This window comes from Tamandua tetradactyla, chromosome X, assembly GCF_023851605.1.
Source record: "Tamandua tetradactyla isolate mTamTet1 chromosome X, mTamTet1.pri, whole genome shotgun sequence".
Classification (NCBI taxonomy): Eukaryota; Metazoa; Chordata; class Mammalia; order Pilosa; family Myrmecophagidae; genus Tamandua; species Tamandua tetradactyla.
Window position 1 is genome coordinate 170515121 of NC_135353.1, and position 19831 is coordinate 170534951.

The window sequence follows — 19831 nt, forward strand, 5'->3', positions numbered from 1 at the left end:
CTCAACACAGGTCACTGAAACTCATTATGACATAGGTTAACTGTGCCCTAAAATGCTGTGCCTTATCTCCAGTTATCCTGAGCCAGTATTTCTCTTTATCTCTGTCTTGTGAACCTGAAACTTGATGTTTTCCAGCATAAAGCCAATCTAGTAAGTTTGTACTAGTTTAGATGTCAAAGTATATATTTTAGCTAGCTATTGACATTGTTTAACTTCTCAATTTTCTTGAGTTTCAGAAACTTAAAAGTCATTTTTAATTATGGGCAAGCAGCAAGGGCTGTTATATATTTACGTTGGGGAAACCTGATATGCCACTCTCTTTGAAATCAGCAGATTTCTGTAGATATTTTTATTATTACATGCTTTTTATTTTTAATGATTGGGCAGGAAAGTAATAAAGAAGAGTGTGGTGGATGTTTGAATAGTATTTAGGAATACTCCTATTCCTAACGGTATTAGTAAATAGTATTAATAAATAGTATTTAGATAGTAAATCTTCTAGTTTTCATGAGTACGTAAAAGTGATAGGATAATGTATACATACACACACATATATATAGTATAATTCTTTCCTTTCATTGTCTAATAATAAACATTTGCTTTATCCCTTTGAATAGAAATGCAAGCACAGACATATATACTTTTGTTTTTTCTGGTAATTTCGTTCACTATACTCACCATTTAAAGAAAGGATGGTGAAGTATTTTACTTAAAACCAGAAAAATAGAATATCTTCTCAGCCATGTAACCAGGAAATGCTACAATATCATCCAAAAGTACCTTTTGCAGTAGCATTTCATTTTTCACTCTGAGAAGGTAGATTCATTACAAAATATAGTGTTTTACTGGAAATTGCGACATTTAGAAACAAGAAGAACTCAGTTCAAACTTCAGCATAGATAATTATTAGAGAGTTGGTGATGGCATTGGCTGAATCTCAGTGACCTCCACTTTGCGAAATTAAAAAGAAATTTTTGAATTTTCACAAAGTTGGAACTGGTACGAGAACGTTCATGTATTACTTGCCAGGGGCAGGCTGGAAAAAGAAAGAGAGGAGAGAGTCGAAGATAATATCATACTTCTACATAGTAGTTTTTAACATGGTGATTCCCTTTTCTATTTCCAGAAATACTTATTTTGAATGTATAAATCAATACATGCATACAGCTCTATATGCATGCTATGAATAATTATAGGTGGGTATGTAGTTATGCATGTATTATTAATAGATAAAGCAATAATACATAATATTCCTTATATATATTCAATATAGTCAATCCTGTATAATTTTGACCTGCATATTCTTAAGCAGATTTGAATAAACAAAAATACTTTCCATGTTTATATGGTAGCTATATATATATTTTTTGTTTGTTTGTTTGTTTTTGGGTTTTTGTTTGTTTGCTAGATATATTTTTAAATGGCTCCAATACTAAGGCATTGCTAAAAATTACAAATCTAAGGGGAAAATGCCAGAAAGCTAACATTTGAAGTACCCATTATGTAGATTTCTCTTTTTCTTTCTTTCTCGGTTGGTTTTGTCCAACTAGGACTTTCAAAAGAGAATGTTCACCCTGGAGATAATAAATTCCATAAAGCATCTTGCAGGGTCTTTTCTACTGGACGTTGAAGAACTCTGCTTTCTGCATTACTGCTGTAAGGATGACAAATCCTGGAAGCATTTTAAAATTTAAATTTGACGTTGGATTCTCCGGAGTCCATTTCCATAACACTTAGCCGAAGCAGCTGCGTGTGGGAGGGGGTCAAATTCACTTGGACAGCTTCCCATTTGCTCTTGAACTGGACAAGCCCTTAGTGAGCAGAAAACAGTGTAAAGGAAAAGGAAACATCTGCTAATGGACAGCGGAATGCTTTTAGATGGGATGTCTCGTAATTAAATGTCTTTGGTTTGTTAGAGCACAGTGGCAATGTGGCCATGGGTTTGACCTGTGAACGGATTACTTAGCCTTGTAAGAGAAAATATTTACTCACTTCCCAAGTGTAAGGAGAAAATGCAAAATATCCTGAGACATGCTGAGAAGAGTCTCCCACAAATGAGTGTCTAAACACCTAATGTTCCCAGATCATAAACCTGTGAAAACAGTGTTGCTGGTGTATTTACAGATCATTAATTACAGGGTTATACATTTCTACTTTTTTTTTTTTTTTTTTTTTGCAAGGGACTTTTTGAACTACTTAAAGCTCAGTTTGCTTTGCCTTGGACTGACCCAAGCATGTTTTTCCTTATGAAGATTTTTCTCAGTAAGTATGCACCATGGATTGTGCAAAATTTTTTAATGAGCGCCTGTAAAAGAGTATTGCATTAACTATAAACATATTTCATGCATGTCCACTTAGGAAGCCACTGTCTAGTCAGGACACAATATTTGAGCCACCTGGCAAGTTCTAAGAAATGATTGTTGAATTCGTAGTTTGGTACCTGCTGACTACACAACATAAAGAAATATTTATATTGAAAAAGAAAGTTTTCATGATTTAGTGGTCGTGGCTCCCAGAATTCCTTTTTTCCGTTCATTCATTCATCCTTTCTTTTTTCTGAAATTACCTGAAGAGGTATTTATGTTTCCTCCCTGGTCTCATGCAATTATTGCTAAAATATGACCATGAATGCTTTTCAAAGTTCTTCCTCAAATTTACATCCAGCACCCTGCTTTATATGAAAGCACAAACATTCCCATTCAAAGCAATAATTTGGAATCAAATTCCCCATCACAGACTAAAAATGCACTATTTTATACTTTGTTTCATACCAGGGTGATTTCCCCCCAGATAACTCTCTTGGTTTAGCATATTTCCAACAAAAACATCTTGTCCAAAATATTATAAGTAAACATTTTATTTGTGTTTCAAATAGGATACAAAAATAGTTGAATCAGGATAGAAAGCTGCTCGTTGGACTCATTATCCCCATTTTTATTTTTACCGATGTGTTTAATTTTATGGTCTAACTAAAGATTTTGTTTATGTAATACATGATTGAGAAAACGAAGTTTTTTCTCCTAGTCTTCCCCTAAAAATGAATGTATAAGAACAATTAGATGAAAAAATAGCATTTGGACATCTTTAGGCCAGGTGTCCAAAATCAAGATGTCAGCAGGGTCTTAATTCCTGCAATCCTTCCTTGACTTTTACAGGTTCTGGGACTCCAGGTAATACTTGGCTTGTGGCTATGTCCATCTAAGCTCTAGCTCTGTCGTCACTTCACCTTCTCCTCTTCCTTAGATAAATCTCCCTCACCTTCCCTCTTATGAAAGGATTCTTATCACATATAAGGCCAGCCCAGAACAATCTCCCCATCTCAAGATCATCACTTCGTTTCTTCTCCAAAGTCCCTTGGTCCATACGAGGCAACAGCCATCTAGTCTAGAGACTGGATATCTTCAGGGGCTGTAATTCAGCCTGTCACAAATTGCATGCCATGAGTTTGGTATTATGCTTCAGTTTACACCTCATCACTTTCTTCTAACTTTTCTTTGGTTCATTTCACCCATTCCTTTTTCTAAATTAAAGCATATCCTGTGGTTCTGAGTACTATCCCACCCCTGAGACAACCTTTGTCAAGGGTTTTTAGTCCCTAAAACTTAGCTGTATATGACTTTAAAAGAAATCATCCTGAGATGGTCTGATAACACTGTTTTACAATTTTCCATTCAGGAAAAAAAATGAGTTTTACGTAGTCTACCCTTTGAGTTCTGATGCCAAATCATCCAAGCTTAAGAGAAGATTAAGAGGAAGGAAAAAAAATCCAACACACAGTGATACTGAGAAAATGTAATGGTTTGCTTATAATCTGGGTGCTTTTACTTTTATGGGAAAAAGATTGAAAAATAAGGTTACCATTTGTGGTGACTCAGAGCTATGGGCCCCGGAAGAGCATATTCTTAATCTCAACCCTTTGTAAGTAGGACCTTTTGATGATGTTGCTTCACATAAGGCATGGCTCAGCTAATTCAGGATGGGTCTTAATCTTATCACTGGAGTCCTTTATGAGTAGGATGAAACTGAGACATAGAGAGAGAGCCACAGGAAGACGCCAGCAGCCAATCAAACCCAGAGAATGCAGAAGAGGCTGCCATGTGTATTTCCATGTGAGAGAAAAGCCGAGAAGGTTCACCAGCAGCCAACCCCATAATGCTATGGCTTTTGGAGAGAAAGCATCTCCTTTGATGCTTCGATTTTGGATTTCCCCTTAACCTCAAAATCATTGGCCAATAAATTCCTGCTGTTTACACCAACCCAACGTATAGTATCTGTTTAAGTAGCAAGGAAACAGAAATGCTACTTTTACATTGTTTTTAGCATCATACAGCTTTAGACTTGGAAGAAGCTTAGTAGTCATCAAACACATCCTTTCATTTTGCAGGTAAAAAAATGGACACCCTGAAATGCTAACACTTTGATGAGGCAACCCAGCTAATGGTTGCTCCCAGCATTAGATTGATGATTTCCTGGATTATTCGTAGATCTGTTTCCAATTCATGATACAACTTTTTAGTCAAAACTCTGTGACTTTGAAACCACATGCTTCAATTGCCTCTGGACATTCTTTAAACCTGCAGTATGACACAGAGTCTACTTTGGTGTGAATATGCATTAAACATGACTCTTAGTTCTACCACACTGCTCTTTCTTCTTCGGATCATCTATTTTACAGAGCATTCTACCTGTGTGTGACTGATATGACCAGCCCCTGGCAAAATAATATGCTTTCCTGGATGTCTGCCTCAGAACTGACATTTAATTTCACCCAAGCCATCTTGATGCCTCATGCAAGCAGGTGAATTTGGCACTGTCCAAAGTACCTGTGGAAATTAAAGGATACAACTATTCTGTCTTTTAAAAAATATTATGCTTTTTTTAAAAAAAATTGTCTCTACTTCCTCTTCTCATCGCTTATCTCTTGGCATCTTTCTCAAAAGTAAACTCCCCAAAGTATATTTATACAGACTGTGCAAATTGCAGATGTGCAGATATTCAACATGACCACACACTCCGGATGAAGATATGGCATTTTGACGATGCTGTGAGAAAAAGGGCTCATGTGCCCTTCCAGTATTATGGCAAAGGTAAATTGAGTCATCATAAATCATTTTCTGCCTTTTCAAACTTGTGTATGTGGAATACATGCTATATTCTTTTTGTCTGCCATTAGCATGATTTGTGAGACTCATATGGCATATTTGCCTATAGAAATAGTTGTTGAATTCTCATTTCTGTGTGACTGATATTCCACAGAATAAAAAAACCCAACTTTGTTCTAAATGTAATGGATAAAAGTGTATCATTGTCCAGTTTTTGGCCATTATATAATTTGATGCATCAAGCTTTCTTGTACAAAACCCAATTTCATCTTGCTTTCAACATACACACCATAAATAAGATGAACATATACACATAATTTTGAAAGTAAAATAATGCCAAAAATGTATGAAATGCAGTTCTATGACATATAATTGCTATAGAGCTACATCTCGCAACATTAATATTACCAGAAAAGTACATGGCGTAAAGTCTGATTTTAAAGACCAGGCCAAACAGAGATTGCTTTGTTTTCCTGTCAAATTTGAATTAAACTAGAGAGTAATAACAGTCATGCCAACAGGTATGATAATATACTTCCAAATAAACCACAGGTCAAAGAAGAAATTTCTGTGGAAATCAAAACATATTTTGAAAAGACTAATAGACTTCCAGAAATAGGTCGGTGATGATTTTTCCCTGCATTTCTGAAGACATCAGACTGCTAGTTTTCAAAATCTTTCGGAGTCATGAAAAAGAGGGAGCCCCTTGCATCTTCTCTCTACAATCAGAATTGACCCGATGATAAGTTCTGACCAGAACATCTCAAGGATGTGTGATTGTAGACAAATCTCGTTGGGATGGTTGACCCAAAATTGTATAAGAAGGAAAAAAAAATACTCTCAGAAATCTGTTCCATTTGTGTATAGAAAGCATAACCGTTATGACAAAGTTGGATATATTCTAGGAATGTAAGTTTGTTTTACTAATGTCAACTATCCTAATTCCCCTCACTATTGGTAAGAGGGACTAGAGAGAAATCGTGTCTTTGCCAATAGAACATCTGGTAAATATCAATACCGTTTTGTGAAAAAGATATTACCCACCAAAGAATAGAAGAAAAATTACTTGATTTTATAAAGGGTGTCTGTAAAAATATCTATACCAAGCCTCATACTTAATGGTGAATTATAGAAATTCTTCTCCCTGAAATCAGGGACAAAGCAAGGATGACTGCTATTCTCTGTTTTATCCATCATTTTACTAGATGTCTTAGGCAGGGAATAAAGCAAGAAAAAAGTTAAGAAGCATTGAAAAAGAAACAAATCTGTCATCGTGTTCAGACAACAATTATAGATAGGAGAAAAAAGGTCTATAGAGGAAGTAAGTGCATATGAGAAAACTGCTGGATTCATAACTAATTCTATTTGTACATGCTGGTAGGAAATCCTTCATCTCACCTCTCCCCAAATGATACCACTTTCAACAGCATGAAGGAAATCTGCCGAAAGAAAAGTAAGTACTCTATAAATAAAGTAAAAAATACCACTGACGGGAATTAACGATCTTAATAAATAAAGGGATTTAACATAGCCACGAACTGATGTCAACTATTACCGTTTTGTCTTATGTACTTTATGCAATGACAGTAAAATTCTCAGGGGGTTTCTTTTACATTTGATGAACTGATTTAAAAGCGTATTTTAACATGTAAAGATGTCAATGAACAAAGATGCACACAAATCAAGAAGAGCTAAGTTGAAGATCTCGTATCAGAGTTGGCAAGGCAAAATGATGCTCGGGAGAGAGGACAGGGAGATATTGATTTAGGAAGAGAGGATACATCCCCGGAAAGTCCGGAAAGTGGAGGCAGTGCAGACATAGACATGTAGATATGCAAACCTGGGATTTATGGCAAGTGTCATGAAGACAAGTTGGTTTTTGTGGTTCTTGGTGGTAGATCAGTTGGAGGTTGAACATGTAAGCCCTTCCTCACGCTGAACGTGAAAAAGCAACCCTAAGTATAGATCACAGTTCTAAATGCAACAGAGAAAAAATGAGGGTTCTAGAAGGTCTTCATAAGGATATATACTTTGACATTGAGCTAGGCACAGATTTTTCAAACAAGGCCAAACGCCAAGCATTTTCATTTGGTTGAAGGTCAAAATTTTGCTTTCTCTGTTTGAAAAACAAACCGTCAAACATGTCAGAGAAATGGTGCTGGCCATTGGGTTGCGTTGCTTGTTTTTGCTGATGGCTCATGAATTCTACCTTCTCTTCCTACGGTCCCTGGTTTCATTTTGATTGGGCTGGGAAAACTTAACTAATTCCTTAGAGATATGGGAGGTGCCACGTAGACATGGTATCATAGACTTGGCCAGGAAAATACATTCATAGAGTAACATGGCCCTTGTAATCCAAAATACAATTCCACATTTTTTTGAAGTGGCTTAAACCTTGATATGGGGTGTACACGGATTACATCTGCATTTATTACCAGATGTGAAATGTTAATAAAGGTCTCCATTTTCAGAAAACCAGAGCATTGGATAGAATCATGTTCAGGCGATGGACATGAGTTCGAAAAAGAGAAATCAGAGCAGGACTGCTTGAGAAAGTAATGAAGCTACAAATCAAACAAAGATAGTTGGTGACATGGAAAAAGTTAAAGCTGTACTGTTCCAACGAAGAACTGAAAATGTTCTTCTTGTTTTCCTTGCAGAAAAACAATAAGTAAACCTTTTTGTGATATTTAGTGTCATTGAGCAATACTTTATGAAGCTAGGGCCTCTACCACACTGTATTTAACTGTAAGATATACATGTATACCTAGGATGGAAAGTAGAAAAGATAATAATGCATGGCTAATAAATAGGCAAAACTACAATCAACAGCAGAGAAGAAATAAGAAGAGAATATTTGGATGCAATTGTGAAGGGTGGATAAGAGATTTGCAGGTATAAATGTGGCAAGTTCTGTAAGATACAATGGAGTTGGCGATATTAAATTTAAGGAAAAATATAAGATTGTGTTCTTGATTACCAGCAGAGCCCTAAAAAGTGTCTGAGCAGACAATAGTCAGTTATGCTGATGTGGTCTTTGAATGCAGCTGGAACAGACCATTTTTTTTCTAATTTATTTATTAGTTAAAAAAATAAAGAAACAATAAAACAACATACATAATCAGTAATTCACAATATCATCACTTAGTTTCATATTCATCATTTCTTAGAAAATTTGCATTAATTCAGAAAAAGAAATAAAAAGACAATAGAAAAAGAAATAAAATGAACACAGGAAAGAAAAAAAAAAAGATTATACCTACCATACCCCTTACCCCTTACTTTCACTGATCACTAGCATTTCAAACTAAATTTATTTTAGCATTTGTTCCCCCCATTATTTATTTTTATTCCATATGTTCTACTCCTTTGTTGACAAGGTAGATAAAAGGAGCATCAGACACAAGGTTTTCACAGTCACACAGTCACATTGTGACAGCTGTATCATTATTCAATCATCCTCAAGAAACATGGCTACTGGAACACAGCTCTACATTTTCAGGCAGTTCCCTCCAGCCTCTCCATTACATCTTGAATAACAAGGTGAAATCTACTTAATGCATAAGAATAACCTACAGAATAACCTCTCGACTCTGTTTGGAATCTCTCAGCCATTGACACTTTGTCTCATTTCACTCTTCTCCCTTTTGGTCGAGAAGGTTTTCTCAATCCCTTGATGCTGGGTCTCAGCTCATTCAAGGGTTTTTCTCAATCCCTTGATGCTGAGTCTCTGTTCATTCCAAGATCTCTGTCCCACGTTGCCAGGAAGGTCCACACCCCTGGGAGTCGTGTCCCACATAGACAAGGGGAGGGTGGTGAGACTGCTCGAGAGGCCACATCTGAGCAACAAAAGAGGCTCTCTTGGGGGTGACTCTTAGGTCTAAATTTTAAGTAGGCTTGACCTATGTCCTATGGGGTTAAGTTTCATATGAACAAATCCCAAGACTGGGGGCTCAGCCTATAGCTTTGGTTGTCCACACTACTTGTGAGAATATCAAGAATTCAACTTGGAGAAGTTGAATTTCTCCCCACTCTCACCATTCCCTGAAGAGGGCTTGCAAATGCTTTTCCACTCACTGATCAAATCACTCTGGGATTCATTGGGGCATCACTCTGGACAAACCAACAAAATCTCATGTCCTACCTGAGATTCCAAGTACTTATGGTGTGCAATCAAACTATCTACATAAGTTATATTGTAAATGCACTAGTCAAAATATAAATTTTGTAACAAATAAACATTTTTTGCTGTAGTCTCACGCAGAAGGTGACATTTTAAAATATTAATTACCATCTATTTTCAGTACCCTGTAATAATGACATTCCTTTGTTCTTCCTCATGCAAAAACATTTTTAAAATTGTACCTTGTACATTTCACTATTATTATACACTCTAGGCATTCCTAGATTATACCATCTCAATCTTTAACATCTATCTTTATTTCTGATTTCATTTATGTCCCCAGCCCTCCTCCTTCTATCATTCTCACATGCAGCTTCATTCAGTTTTTTAACATGATTATATTATAGTTAGGTAGTATTGTGCTGTCCATTTCTGAGTTTTTGTATCCAGTCCTGTTGCACAGTCTGTATCCCTTCAGCTTCAATTACCCAATATCTTACCCTATTTCTATTTCCTGATGGTCTCTGTTACAAACAAAATATTCCAAGTTTATTCACTAATGTCAGTGCATATCAGTGAGACCATACAGTATTTGTCCTTTAGTTTTTGGCTAGTCTCACTCAGCATAATGTTCTCTAGGTCCATCCATGTTATTACATACTTCATAAGTTTATTCTGTCTTAAAGCTGCATAATATTCCATCGTATGTATATACCACAGTTTGTTAAGCCACTCGTCTGTTGATGGACATTTTGGCTGTTTCCATCTCTTTGCAATTGTAAATAATGCTGCTATAAACATTGGTGTGCAAATGTCCGTTTGTGTCTTTGCCCTTAAGTCCTTTGAGTAGATACCTAGCAATGGTATTGCTGGGTCGTATGGCAATTCTATATTCAGCTTTTTGAGGAACCGCCAAACTGCCTTCCACAGTGGTTGCACCCTTTGACATTCCCACCAACAGTGGATAAGTGTGCCTCTTTCTCCACATTCTCTCCAGCACTTGTCATTTTCTGTTTTGTTGATAATGACCATTCTGGTGGGTGTGAGATGATATCTCATTGTGGTTTTGATTTGCATTTCTCTAATGGCCAGGGACGTTGAGCATCTCTTCATGTGCCTTTTGGCCATTTGTATTTCCTCTTCTGAGAAGGGTCTGTGGAACAGGCCATTTCTAATCTTGCCTGTGAGCCTGGAAACCTGTTCTAAATATATTTACTTTATAAGGTGATGTAAAGGTGCCGTGTTTTATTTAAGAGGCAGGAGGGCCCGTGGAAGCCTGCAAGGACACAAACTTGAAAGCTGGGCAGACTCATTTCAAATTGTTCCCTCTCCCTTCCTTGCTGTATGAAGCAGGACAAACCAAACTTCCCTTGCCCCGGCTACTGTTTGTTTCCCCAGGATAATCAAAGTACATGCCTGCTGGGATCCTGGTAAGATTACCTGAATAATACATATATAATCTGTGAGAAGAAGGCAGATGCCCGTCTTTCCTTTTTATTGGGTTTTCTTTCTGTCTGGTTGTCTCCTGCTTTGCTCTTAGACTTTTGGCTCATGTGCAGATGTATTTTCTACACCAGGAGATGTATTTTCTATACTACGAGATGTATTTTCTCACCCTGCATTGTTCTAGGAACCGGTAGCCTACTGCCATTCATATTTCTAAATGTGACAGCTGAATCGTGGGTCCCTCTTGTCAGCCTCTCTTGGGGGATTTGCTGGAGATTGTACAATATGCCGTATAAAAGTAGACATACCATGAAGGAGAGCATGCATTTATGATGGGCCATAAATCATATTCCATATAGGTATAGGTTCTCTATAACGACATCTTCTGTAACTGCACAGCTATAAATGAATGGATATATATTCATGATAACTGACAGATCAAATATATAAAGGTTTATTTATAAATTACAAGAACCAAATTAACCTGCACAAGCATATTTGTGTATTCCCATGCATTTAAGTATATGTAGTTCAAAATTATACATGAATAGTTACATATTAAGTATATATAAGGATAATTCTATATTATTGCATTATATATTAATAATACATGTATAACCCACCTGCAATTATTTAAATCCTGCACATATAATGTTATGCATATGTTGATTTATATATTTAAATATAAGTACTTATATTAAATCATGCAAAATTACATTTATAGCCTGTCACCTATTTTAACATACATTATTTTACATATTACATATGTGACATTAAGATAAATTTTAAGTACGCTGTACTAAGTAATATATTTATGATGGACATAATATATAAAATGAATTCATATCTAATGTACTCTATTAACAAAATAATTGAACATCATTATGAATATTATTTGTAAATAACATCACATAAGTATATGTGTATCTAAGCTATGTAAATTTGTAAATTTCAACAGTTGGATATTCCACATATAATACACACAGACAGACATGTCTCCGTGTGCTCCCAAGATATGCAGATATGCCAAATAGGAGCAGCAAATGAAATTTATCAGGAGCTGCATAAGCAGAAACTTAACCAATGGATTACACTGGCAAGGAAACTGTTCCATATCATAATTATTCCTCCAAGGAGAATTGCATGTTACTATAAGAGCATGTGAATCCTTTTCCCATAGTCTGCTTTGTTCCCCGACATGTAGTGGATAAGAGGGGTCCACCAACGTATTTAGGGCTCATGTCAATTGTCAGTCAGAGACAGTCCCCTTGGGTGGTATCTGAGGGAAGGGGAGTCTGATTGGACATGATTTCAAGGACCTAAGGAAGCAAAAGGAAGGTGGCACCTGCTCCCCTGCCATTTGTTCCCAATTCCATCTTTAATTCTACTTCCTATAAGGTGTACTCAGATGCATGTGCTAGAAGCAACTCTCCTTTTCTTACTTATGGCCCCATAATTGACATTTCCATACCTGACAAAGACAGGTGTTTAAATAGGTAAATGTGAGTCCACAACCCCTTAAGAGAAATCCTTTGGGTTGGATGTTTTAGAATTAAAAGGAAGTTGCTGTGGCACATACCCAGCAGAGGCTTTCCCCAAAAAAACTTCAGTAGAGTGATACAACAGAACTGGGTGGTGTTTTTCAGAATTTGTAGTTTCTGAAGGATATAGCACCAAAGTCCAAATGATGCCATGACAGAATTGAACAGTGATATTTCTGAATACCAACAGCTCTAGCAGATGTGACCAGGACCCCATGTTAATAAAACTCCTGTCTGAGGAAAGCACCTGACTGCCTGCTGAACAGGGGAGGGAAACTTTGTGAATCCTTCAGTGATGCCGAGATTCCCTCCTTCCTACGTCACTTATCAGGAGAACTTGTCTTTCAAGTGTCACGTTTGTGTTTGCAATGTAAGATGTTTCGTTTACCCAGTAGATTTCCAATAACCACAAAGTTGTCTCAATAGTTTTCAATCCAGAGCCAAGAAAAATATCACACACAACCTACATTAATGATAGTGATTCAAGAACTATAGATAAGTCAACTACAGGGAAATTAATAAAGAATTTGTCCCTCAATACGTATCACATGTGATATTTTCATATAATATCCTTTAGTAAAAAGTTTTTTAAAATTTTATTTTAATGGAAACTATCAAATACTAGCCTTTAGTGTCTTTACATGTGTATACAACATGTATAATTACTACTCAGCTAAAAAATGCAACTAAGTGTTTGATATGTATAAAGAGTATTTTATGGTCAGATAAATATTTTTAATGAGGGCCAATCAATGCTAATACATTTGTTATGACAAGACCTCCCTGGGTTTTTGGTATGCCAAAGGACATTTCAAATTCTCCCAGGGGAATATATGTAATGTTGTATGTATAAAAATTATATGATCATGAAATCATCTTCTTACATACCATCTGGAGAGATTAGTGTTCTGTGGAATATTTTGAAGAGCATTTTCATAAACAAATCCCTAGAGCTCTGAAATGATGGTTTTATGAACATGATTCAGTCTGCTGATATTGAGTTATTTTGCCTGTTAGAAGTACTGGTTGCAGATATGGAGATAAAAATACTGCTCTTGAAGAATTCACAGATGAACAAGAGGAAACTTTTGCAAGTGGGAAGAGTTACTGTTTACATAGTAACCTGTCAAGGACCATGAATTGCTTAAGACCTTCTATCTACATATGCAAAAATTTAATTGCTTCTTTTCTTTCTAAAGTGAAATTGGCAATGTTCCTTTTTAGGCCTCATATCTCAAGATTAAAGCCCTTTACTTTGACCTCTAAATGTACCTTGGACCTTCACATTTGTCTCATGCTTCATTGTACAAAATATTCTTTGGACTTGGGACAGATTTTTCTGGGCTTACATTTTGGGGTCTCTAACTAAAAGTTGTCATTGCTTTCCCTATAGGGCAAGTATTTGCTCTTTAGTTCAGACTTAGAATCTGCTCCCCACCTTATCGCTTCTTGCTGAATCTGTGTTGCCCCATCTAAATCTTCTTGTGGTTTCTTTCTGTGGCATCCCTCTCCGTGGGGCTGGCCTTTTTGCATGTTGGGCGTAGAGGTCTTGGAAGCTCTTGCTGGATTTTTTTTACTGGGCATACTGGATGTGTCCTTGGGGAAGCCATACTTCTCACGTCTCCAGAGTCTCCTCCTACCAATGATAAGGAGATGGTCAGCCTGCTTCTTGGCTTGACAAAGATGGAATTGAGCTCAACCACATCCCAGGTTGAGCATATGCCTCATTTTGGGGTGGCTCCAAATTTGAGCATCTGTACGGAAGCACAACAAATATAGGAACCTTTCCTCAGGGAAACACTGACCCTCCCTGCTTTTCTTTGTCCAGTTTCCCTTTTGTTTGGTAGAAATTCATTGTTGATATATCTTTAAAATCTGAATTATTCTAAACCCCCCAAATGTGGGCGTATTCCTCCATTACACCAAAGCCTACCCTGTTTCAGAATCAAGCATAGTTTCAGCTCTTGACTTATTTTGATATAACTGTAAATGGGATCATCTTGAAATTTTATTTTGATTCTTCCCCTGCAATATAGAAATCCAAGGTCATTCAAAAGGTCATGGAATCATTGAGCAATTCCAAGAGTTTGTCTGGAGACTTCCTTGGACTGTCTATGTACAAAGCGCATCATCTGTGAATCATGAAGCTTTTAGGTCTTTTTCCAATACATACAGAGTGCATTTCTGTTTCCTTGCACCATTTCATTGGGCTGTCTCAACCAATGATGAATAGATTGGCTCTTTCATTTTGTAGGGTTTTAAAAAAATATTTTACCATTAATCACAAAATTTATACCAGATATTTTGTAGCTATCCTTGATCAGATTACAGAAGTTCTGCCATCAATAGTAGGCTCAATTTTTAAAGAAATCGTAGATGATTGTGCACTTTTGTCATTTCTCCCAATTCTTAGAAATCATTTTCTTTTTTTTGGTCATTTATGAACCACATTGATTTTTTAAATGGAAATCAATCTTTCAAGTGGTCATGATGGTTTAGTTTGCTTCAGACAAAGGCAGAAGCAGCAAGAGGCAAGGAAGCATCTTTCTCTACAGGTTTCCAAGGGAGCTGACCCTGCTGATAATGTCATATCAGACTTCTGGTCTCCTGAACCACAGGAAAATACATTTCTGTTATTTTAAGCTACCCACTGTGTGGCACTTTATTACCCTAGCATCAAAAGGACTATGGAATTGGGAATGTCTGCAAGGAATAATAGCAAAATAATTTTTACCTTCACCGTTGTTTAAAAGGCAACTTTGAGCTTAAAACATGTGACTTTATTTTGCAATCATAAATCTGAGTGGATAAACTTTATGGCAGAGCACAAAGTACAAAACTTATTGTAAAGTTGCTTATTTTAAGTGAAAAAGAATGGCATTGAGAACGTGATGCAAAGGCTATATTAAATTAACGACACCTTGGGAATTTTCTAGAGCAAGTACAGAAAGAATAAACATAGCTATGGCTACATAACCAATACAATGAAACATATGATTGAATTAACCATAAAGAAATTAAGAAATTTCCATAGAGGAACAGAATCAATAGTGCAAGTAGAGAACAACTAGAAAAAAATGCTAGACAAATGCCAGACATAAACCCACCCACATAATTAACAGCTCAAAATATAAATGGACTAAAACTCCAATCAAATGGTGTGTGTTTTACCTCTGGAGGAATGTGTTATGCAGCCCCCAAAAAATTGCTGAAGAACTTGGCAAATGATGTGTTTTGTTATTAATTTTGTTCTGGACACAATTGTTAGTGACAACTGGCAGATAGTATTTTGTTGCAAAGTATGGAGAGACATTTCCTGCCTGCGCTGTGAGTGGGGAGTTGTTTGAGGAAAGTCATGGCTGTGTCAACAATAGGGAATAGCATGGACACAAAGGTGATTTGTATAAGTTTGCTAGAGCTGCTGTGACAAATGCCACATCATGGTTTTGCATAAACAGTTAAGCGTTGGTTGGCTTCAGAGGCTACAAGTAAAAAACCCAGATGGCGTCAAGGTCATGCATTCACCCCAAATTCTATAATGAAATTTGGGGTGCTGGCTTACTCTAATCCTTGTGTTTTCTTGGTTTGTATCTCTGCTTCCTGAAACATGCTCTCTCCCTCTTGGAGCCTGCGTTACTTGTTTCTGCAGAGTTATGGCTTCTTTCTGTGACCTTTTTTTATTCCCCCAATTTCTCACTTCTCTTTTTCAGATCTTCAGTAATGCAGATTAAAGTGGGTCTGCATTCATTTGAGTCACACCTGAATAGGATTTTAGAATCTCCTAGTCACAAATGTGTCTCTACCTTAATTGATATTACATGTTCAAAGAGTCCTATTTATGATTCGTTCACACACAGAAGAGTATGGATTAAGATTAAGAACACAACTTTTGTCTGTGAAAATTGTTCAATCTCTCACACTATTTAAGATAAAAGGCATTAATTCATCCTGGCCACGTTCTGGCCATTTTTATGAACTTCCCCAGCAACATTAAATAGCCACATCCTGCTTAATATTGCAGTATAGGTGATAAATTCAGGAAGAATGGGCATGAGCCCTGGAATTGTGCATTTTAGAAGAGAGATTATGTCAGTAGACTGGGCTGGAGAGAAGGAATTCATGTGAGTGTGAAGCTGTGCAGAAATATGAAGATAACAATCCATTGTACAAGCCTCTCTATTTTCCATTACCTGCTTTCTCTGTTCTTAAATTTCTAAACTTTTCACAAAAGCCCATTGCAATTGAAATGGCTGTGCAAAATAAAATATTCCTGATGGTCACACAGCACCTTTAATGAGCAGAAACTAAGGGGTGGTTTGTCCTATTACGCTATACTAAAATTAGCCAACATTTTTTGTGCTATCCTTGGTTTAGATATTATACAAAGTCTCAAATCTGTCTGAAAAAAAGAAGAGTTTTGTCCAAGTTATGATAGGAACTGCATTCAGAAGCAGAACCATGTAACGATTTTTAGAAAAATTTAATTCTTGATACTTTCGGTGTTTCCTTTCTTACTACAATCAGAGGGAGACTCAGAAGGCAAGAATGGAAAAATGGTGCAAAACATATTAGTGTAAGGCAAAGGAAAAAAATTACGTGTACGGGTGGTAAACATGAAAACAGAGATGGGAAATAGGATGGCAAGGACATAAAAAGAGAGGAAGAAATTAAGATAGAAAGGATATGTACATTCAGCGCAACCTCAGTTTGATAATTATTGTATCGGTGTTACTCACAGATATTTGAGTAGGACCATTTATTTCTGAATTATAGATATCCTTGTATAGGGGAAAGGGTAAGAATTGCATACAAATGTTTGTTCAGCTAATGAAAAGGGTAGAACCCATGGATTTGTACCACAAAATGCAAAAATTGGATGTAATTCAGGGATAGTTAAAATCCCATGCAAGTTAGCACTAATGCCTGTGATGCTTTTAATAAACAAAAACTTATATGATAGAAATATTTTGTATTTATGCTGTCATTATAATGATGTCTTTTTATTTTCACAGTAATTGTTTTAAAATTTCAAGCTAAGTGAATATAGGTTGTAATCTTATTTATTGCACGTTTGGCTTAGAGTATTGACTTTTTGTTTTTATCTTAAAAGAATGATAATGTTTTTACTATTTCAATGTCTTTAAACATGTTCTATATTTCCAGAAACTCCTATTTAAATCTGTTTTAAAAGCATGCATTAAGTTGCAATACTATGAAATAGGAAGGAAACTCTGACATCCTCAGTTTTAATACTTCATGGAGAAATGGAGACCCTGAAAATCTATGAAGCTTGTTGCAGGAAAAAATGGAAATATAATGCATATATGAAGGTCTGAGTCATTTTAGAGCTGAGATATTGAGTATAGCAGACAAGCTCGGCCATTTACTGACTGCTGAGTTTTCGAATTAATTAGTTATCATTTGTGTGTCTCCTTCTTGTTTAGGTGGGAGAAAGATAAAATAAGCATTCTCTTATAGAGTTATTGTGAGAATGAAATGTTATATTTTTATAATTCATAAGGACGGGTGGCATATAGTAAGCCATTATTAATAATCTATTGCTGTTTTAAAACATTTTTAATGTTTAATACCTCAGTTCACAAAGATTCATTAAAATTATAGCTCAAGATAACCAGCCTGTCTCCTTATCAGGTATGGTGACATTCTGACTTACGTAATTAACTCCCGAAAAAAAGATAATGGAAAATTACTGAAATTATCAACTAGAAAAAAAAATAATTGGCAATAGCAACCTTCCCTCTTCCAGATTATATGATCTACTTTTTTTTCATTACATCTTAAAATAAGATATATGAGGAAAACTACCACAGGGGAATTAAGCTTGTAATAAATACTACTTAGAGTCTGAATTAAGTTCTTTGATTCTGTCTCGACCTTTCAACCATGGTGCAGTGAGAAATGTCCAGAAACAATACATCAGGAGAAAAAAAAAACTATACAATTAAAGAAAAAATAGTATGTCTAAAAATGAAGGAAATAGCTTAAAACTGGGAAAAGATAGAATTTTTTTGTTTTTGCATGTTCATTGTACAGGCATTTCCTGGAACTATCTGATGGCCAATTCTGACCTTCCTTATCTCTTGAGGAACAAAGCATATCTACTATAAGCCTTTGTGTACAAATAGGCATCTCTTTTCTTGGGAAGAACAGAAATATACTTCACTGTTGTCTAGCACATCTTATATTTATTTGTTTCTTTATGTTCTGTCATTCTTGTCTATGAATCTGAGAGGTGGCCATGCTGATAAAGCCACTTGCCAAGAGGACTTACTGGTTTATTTTCAATGGACTCCTTTTAAACATATGATCCCCTTGGCATTCTCTTTTTTAAAAAAAAATATTTTTATTGAAAAATCTGCATAAAAATATAGCCCATAGCGGCTCGTAATATCATCACATAGTTGTGTGTGCATCACGAGGGTCATTTTTAAGAACATTTGCATCACTCCAGAAAAGGAAATGCCTCTGACCACTAGTATTTCAATCTACCCAATTTTTTTTTTTTACCCTTTATCCCCTCTATTATTTATTTATTTCTTATCCTTGTTTTTTACCCATCTGTCTATACACTGGTTCAAAAGAGCATCAGCCATGAGGTTTTCAGAATCACATAGACATACTGTAAAACCTATATTGTTAGACCATTATCTTCAATAATCTAGGCTACTGGAACCAGGTCAACAGTTTCAGGTGCTTTCTTCTAGCCTCTCTAATATGCCTTCAACTAAAAAGGGGATATCAATGCAATGCATGAGAATAACCTCCAGGATAGATGTTTGCCTCTGTTTGTGATCTCTTAGCCACTGACATTTTATTTTGGCTCATTTCTCTCTCCCCCTTTTGGTCAAGAACGCTTTCTCAATCCCTTGGTGCTGAGCCCCAGCTCATCCTGGGATTTCTGTCCCAGGTTGCCAGGGAGATTTACACCCCTGGGAGTCATGTCCCACGTAGCGGGGAGGGCAGTGAGTTCACTTGCAAAGTTGGCTTAGAGAGAGAGGCCACATCTGAGCCACAGAAGGGATTCTCTGGGGGTGACTCTTAGGCCTCATTTTATGTAGGGTTTGCCTCTCCTTTGCAGGAGCAAGTTTCAGAGGGGCGAACCCCAAGATTGAAGGCTTAGCATATGAAATTGGTTGTTCCCACTACCTGTAAGAATATCACAAATTCTCCAAATGGGAAAGTTGAATATTTCCTCCTTTCTCCTCAGTCCCTCAAGGGGACTTTTCAAATACTTTTTTATCCTCTACCCTTGGCACTCTCTTGATTCTTTGTACACTTCAAGACCAACTCAAAATGTTGTTACCTTCACGAACTGTTTCTAGACATCCAAAGTGAAGGCTTCTCTCTCCTCCATGCTTCTTTTGCATCTAAATCTGTTGTTATGTATACTTTTACTTAGTTAATGTAAAAAGTGACAGTTATTCCTCATAACCTCTTTTTCAACATAACAGAGAAATATTCTTAAGGTCTTTACAAAGCTTATGATTTCTGGAGTTGATGGTGGAGCAAACAGGATTCCAGTTTCCCATAAACTGGGCACTTCTTAGCTGCACAAATTAGACACAGAATAATAATTATAATTATTATTCTTTAAAATG

At 36.3% G+C, this 19831-nt stretch overlaps 1 long non-coding RNA gene across 7 annotated transcripts in view; it reads left to right on the forward strand.

The window, feature by feature from the left end:
- Positions 1 to 46: 46 nt before the first annotated feature.
- Positions 47 to 19831, forward strand: part of LOC143672201 (uncharacterized) — a 101432-nt gene continuing 81647 nt past the window's right edge. For 5 of the 7 annotated variants that reach the window (XR_013169666.1, XR_013169671.1, XR_013169672.1 and 2 more), the window contains exons 1-2: positions 47 to 150; positions 2181 to 2262. This is a non-coding gene — a long non-coding RNA (uncharacterized LOC143672201). Of the gene's footprint in view, positions 151 to 2180; positions 2263 to 6483; positions 6556 to 19831 lie in introns of all 7 variants that reach the window. The other 2 variants (XR_013169667.1, XR_013169668.1) reach the window with 1 other exon arrangement.